The 5,459-nt window shown below is 37.7% G+C and overlaps 1 long non-coding RNA gene across 1 annotated transcript in view; it reads left to right on the top strand.

The window, feature by feature from the left end:
* The window catches only part of LOC107184013, a 9,723-nt gene extending 4,649 nt beyond the window's left edge, over positions 1 to 5,074 (top strand). The window contains exons 2-3 of the long non-coding RNA XR_001514827.1: positions 3,514 to 3,654; positions 4,984 to 5,074. This is a non-coding gene — a long non-coding RNA (uncharacterized LOC107184013). The remainder of the gene's footprint in view (positions 1 to 3,513; positions 3,655 to 4,983) is intronic.
* Positions 5,075 to 5,459: the final 385 nt, after the last annotated feature.

Below are 5,459 nucleotides of genomic sequence, written 5' to 3'. Positions count from 1 at the left end.
AGTGGTTAGTGGCAATAAGGCAGGCAGGCAGAGGTGGTTAGGGGGGATCAGGCAGACAGGTGAGCAGTTAGGGGTGATGAGGCAGGCAGGCAGAGGGGTTAGGGTTGATCAGGCAGACCGGTGAGCAGCTAGGAGTGATCAGGCAGGCCGGCAAGCAGTTAGAGGCATCAGGCAGGCAGGCAGAGTGGTTAGGGGTGATGAGGCAGGCAGGCAATGTGGTTAGAGGCGATGAGGCAGGCAGGCAGACGAGCAGTTAGGAATCAGCAGTCCAGGATTGCGAGAGGGATATCTAAATGCCAGTTTAGGCCCAATGCAAGGATCAGGCCTGAACTAGCAGTCGGACATCCCCCAAGGGATCCCGGATTGCAAGATGGTGCAGGCTGGGTTGAGGGACCCCTGCCCCCATGCACGATTTTGTGCACCAGGCCTCTAGTTTAAGTATAAAATAACAGAAAATCAGCATCAGAAGGGACCTTAGGGATCATCTAGCCTATTCTCATCTATGATTTAAAATCTCTCCTATGATTTCTACTCCTTGAAAGTGATCTTTGAACAATGCCAATAGTGAGGAACTCAGCACACAGGAAGTTCGTCCCATCTCTGACCAGGCGCTGACTATTGCCACTCTTTTCTGGTGTGTAATGCCCAGTCTGAACATTATATTTCACATGCAGTCCAACTTGGGGAGTAGTCACTCTGGCTCTGGCAGAATTGAAGAAATAATAGCTTAGAGTATACAACAACAAAGTAGGCAAACTCTTGCATGTCTAAAATGCTTGAGAAATCAATATCAATATCCAGGCCAATTGGTAATGCATTAAATTTGGGACTTTGCACAAGTTATTGTCATCCTTGATGTTATTAATTAATTACTTAATTTTAATCCTCACCCAAGGATAGGATATGTTTTTATTGATTTTAGAGAGGAAGAGAGAGAGAGAGAGAGAGAGAGAGAGAGAGAGAGAGAGAGAGAGAGAAATAGAAAGAGAGAGAGGGAATGGTATAAGAGAGAAACATGGATCAATTGCTTCCTGTACATGACCCAACCAGGGATCAAATCTGCAACCTAGGTATGTGCCCTGATTGGGAATAGAATCTGCAATCTTGTGGTGTATGGGATGATGCTCCAACCAACTGAGCCACCTGGCGAGGGCTATGTGTTTATTTTTTTAGATGCAGGTTGTAAAACTCATTTTGAGAGTTTTTTGTGAAGATTAGAAATGATGTTTGTAAAGCAAGGTAACTGGCCCAAATATGTGGCCTAGTGAATGGTAGCTATTATCCTATACTAGAGGCCCAGTGCACAAATTCGTGCATCAGTGGGGTCCCTTGACCTGGCCTGTGGGACCGGGCCAAAACTGGCTCTCTGACATCCCACGAGGGGTTCAGACTGCAAGAGGGCGCAGTCCGGGCTGAGCCCCCCCCTCCCCGTGTACAAATGTCGTGCACTGAGCCTCTAGTTTTTTTATACTGCCCAAAAAGATTTATTTGTATACATACCAATGAAGGAACGTAGTCTTCTGTCAAATGGAGAAGATTAAAATTCTTAAGTAGCTGATTTTGGGACCTACTACAATGGGAAGACTTGCTTTATTGTCTTCAGATGTTAGGTCTATTTACAGGCTTTTAAAATGGGTCTTCCTTCCCCTGGGGCCTGCTTTTCCACTGCCCAATGATATACAAGCTGGTGTTCCAGGTAGTTCCTGTTCTTCTTTTGTTCATCCAGGTACATTCCCATGAAGCATAAGACATCATATTCATTGTTGGCAGAAGCTATGGTCTTCAGGTCTAGCAAGAGCTTGGTTAACTGGTTCTCTAACTCCAGAACAGACTCTAGGGCTTGTATGCCAGTTTTCCAGTTATCTATCTCAGGCCTCTTAATCACTGGAAGGCAGATTTTACTCTCACATCCTCTTAGATACCTTAGGAATTGCTTTCCATGTTCCCTCTTCACCTCAGCTTAATTTTCAAACAATGTGGCAAAACGAGGTTCTCCTGGGCCTTCAATGTAATAACAGGCCATAGATAAATAAGCATTACTGATGTGCAGCTCATAGATGCCACGTGATTAATAGCAAACCTACACTCTTCAGAGAAGAGGTACTGGGCTGCCATCTCAGCTTTAGAAAAAAAAAAAAACACAGGCATATACAGTACTCTGAATGGTAGGTATTATTTTTACCTTAGCTTCAGAAATTACCAGTCTTTTTTTTTTCCATCCAGTCTTTAAAGAAGGACATAATAAAATAAACCATGAAGTAAAAGTATGCTTTTAACCACTATGTTGTTATTTGCTTATGTTGAATTTCTTTAAAGTTATCATAAAACATCAATCTGTAGTTGTTGGTGACATTGGAGATTGAACGTAATCTAAGCTGGCCTTAAGCAATACTATGGAGATTTTCTTTTTGAGTAACAATCTGTTATCTTCCTTTTTACCATAGTTGTCATTTGCTTCTCTTCTAAAGCAGGTTGTTAAAAAAATCGGCATTTGAACTCATGAGTCTTACTAGTATAGATTCAAAACTGTATGACTTTATTGCAGTTGCATGAATCTTGGCATTCATGCCATAAATCATTGAATATCCAAAATTATAGTCATAACTTAAGTTCAAAAGGAAGAATCTTAAAATATATGGTAGTGCCAATATGACAAGTGTCCACAGAAAGTAGGTTAGTCCCAATAGTATCACTTACCTTACTCTCTAGCAATAAACTGTGTGAATTTTACTTATGTTCATTCTTACTGATGCATTCAATGAGTTTCTGTAGCTTAATAAAAAAGAATGAAAGAGGGGAGGCCAGGGTCTGGGTGGAGGAAGGCAAAGGGGGAAATGGGAGACAATTGTAATGTCAAAAATAAAAATAAACTATTATCTATCTATCTATCTATCTATCTATCTATCTATCTATCTATCTATAAGCCTAAGTGACTGTCGGACCACTCTACCATTCACCCGGTAGCTATGATGTTCAATGACCACCAGGGGGCAAATACTCCGACCAGTAGCGGAGGGAGCCCAATTCCTTGTAGAATTGGCTGTGGGTTAGGTTACTGCTGGGGCACTGTTGGCCCAGAATCTGCTTCACCTGCACCCTAGACCCAGAGATCGGTTTCAACCCGATCCCCGCAGACCAGGCCAAGGGATCCCACCAGTGCACGAATCCGTGCACCAGGCCTCTAGTTTAAAATAAAATAAATGTGTGAGAGGATATCTGTTGCATTAAGAAAGATGTTATTTTAAGGACATTTTTGGCCTATTCTTGTTCATTTATTCTTGTTCATTTTCTGCATTTCATTTAGAATAGAAAGTGTGATGTTAAATAATCTTGTGGTAATTTTTAGTTTAACTCTTATTTTTTCAGCAATCATTGCAATTTGTATGTCATTCAAACTTTTCATTAAATGTACCAGCTTAAATGTTTGTTTTTTCTCTCTCACTAATTATTTTAATTTAGGAAAATAATTATTAATCACATTGAATTTTTTTTCTTGGATTTTGTTTCTGAAAGCATGCATTGTAAAGGAGAATCAGGAAGTGGAGGCTTGCAATAATCTGCCAAATCTTAACAAGAGTGCATGTTTGGAATACAGATGCTGTTATTCATCATTTGGGACCATGAACTTCCGCTGTTTTGCCCCATTAAGCAATAGTAAGTTCATCCTTTTACATTTATTGTATGTCTATTTTTAAAAATTGAATAAGCAGGTCACAATGCCATACATTTAAATTTGGCTTTCCCAACTTCACATTTAGTAAATGGGGCTTCCATCTCTAGAGAAATATTATCTGTATAATGTCCTGAGGTGGCCAGGCCACCTCATTCATGAGCAGTTTCTGTTTAGCCAATAGATGTGACTATGGAAATTTGAAATGAGTCTCTTCTTTTGCTTTAGTCACTATCTTGTTCCAAAGATTTCAGATTCTATGAGAGGTAACTCTCATTGCCTGGTAGAATGTACCAATGAGACATTCCTTAGCTTACTTTTTTCTCCCCATTTACTTATCCTGAATAGACTTCTTCCCATTTATCTTATCTTCTGCACCTCATTATGTGACAGTAGACTTAAGTATTTTTTATTAAGGTCTGTGTATTCATTTATTTTGGTTTTATTATTTTTGAATTTGGTTCTTCTATTAAGACTTTTTTCTTTTCAATCTTTTGAGAACTAAATCTCTTTTTGCTCCTCCGTTTGGATAGTAGGGACATATTACCAGTAAGTCCCATGATGAATATATTTGATATGATTAAACACTAACAGATACCACAAAAAGGATGCATGCAAAGCAATGTCTTAGGTTAATATAGCCCCTATTCAATTTACAGCTCTTTGTTGAACATCTAGTATTAATAATGGGAGATGAAATCTGATCATGAATATAGAATTACAATTTTAACAGTCACGCAGTGTTTATAATTTATTCATCATTTAGTCTTTATATTATGTGAGAAGAGACATTTGGTTTTTGTAGAGGGAAAATTTGAACCGTGACTTACAATTCCCCAATCATATTAGAATGTATTTCTAAACAAAATATACTTATTCATCTGCAAATTCTTGATATTTAATTAAAGTTTATAATTTGGAAGTAAACATTTAAGAAGCCATTCCTTTATCAAGTTAACTATTCATAGATTAATTTACTCTTTGAGTGCTCTAAGATGTATAACATTTGGCCAAAGAAAAACATATTGAGGCCATAGGAAGAATTATGAATCATAATAATATGTTAAGAGAAACAGTAGGATCATTTTGTTAAGATTTCCATTGGGAGGCATGTATTTAAAGTGTCAACTTTAGTTGTGTTTCAAGAACATTTCGTAAACTCCTGCACTTATAAAGGAGCAAGTATATTTACCTATCATATATGAATACCTCCTTATTTTACTTTACTGATACATTTTATAAAGACTTTATGAAAGAGCTCATATTTGCTTCTCTTAATTCATAAAAATAACAAGATATAATTAAATCAACAGAGCCTTTGCAGATATTCCGGATATTTGGATTTGGTGTGATTAGCATGATCATCCTGGGATGTCTGCCCATTTATTGCTTTTCTCTTCACTGTAGAAGGTAGGCAAACATAAACTTACATTTGTTGACTAGTGAGTATACTTGGATATTTCTGTTTAGACACATTTATTCATACATTCTAGAAACACGGGGATTAAGTTTGGGTCCCTTTTGTTTAAAAAAGGGGAGCTCAGTAAAAATCTAAAAGTAAAATTGCCATAACATTTAAAAATACATGTTATTTTATTTTTCCATAAATTTAAAATATCTTCTTACATAGTCTGCACATTGTCTCATCAAACAAAATACCAATTGGAAGAAAACTTAAATCAGTGAGCTGACTGGGGGTTTTTGAGTGGAAATAGTTTTTAACTGCAAATCAGGAGGATTCCAGCAAATGTTAGTCTAAATAGATGGTCATCTATCATTGTGCCTTAAA

This window comes from Myotis davidii, unplaced genomic scaffold (assembly GCF_000327345.1).
Source record: "Myotis davidii unplaced genomic scaffold, ASM32734v1 scaffold3152, whole genome shotgun sequence".
Classification (NCBI taxonomy): Eukaryota; Metazoa; Chordata; class Mammalia; order Chiroptera; family Vespertilionidae; genus Myotis; species Myotis davidii.
Note: the sequence above shows the minus strand (reverse complement) of the source record. Positions and strands in the feature narration are given on the sequence as shown.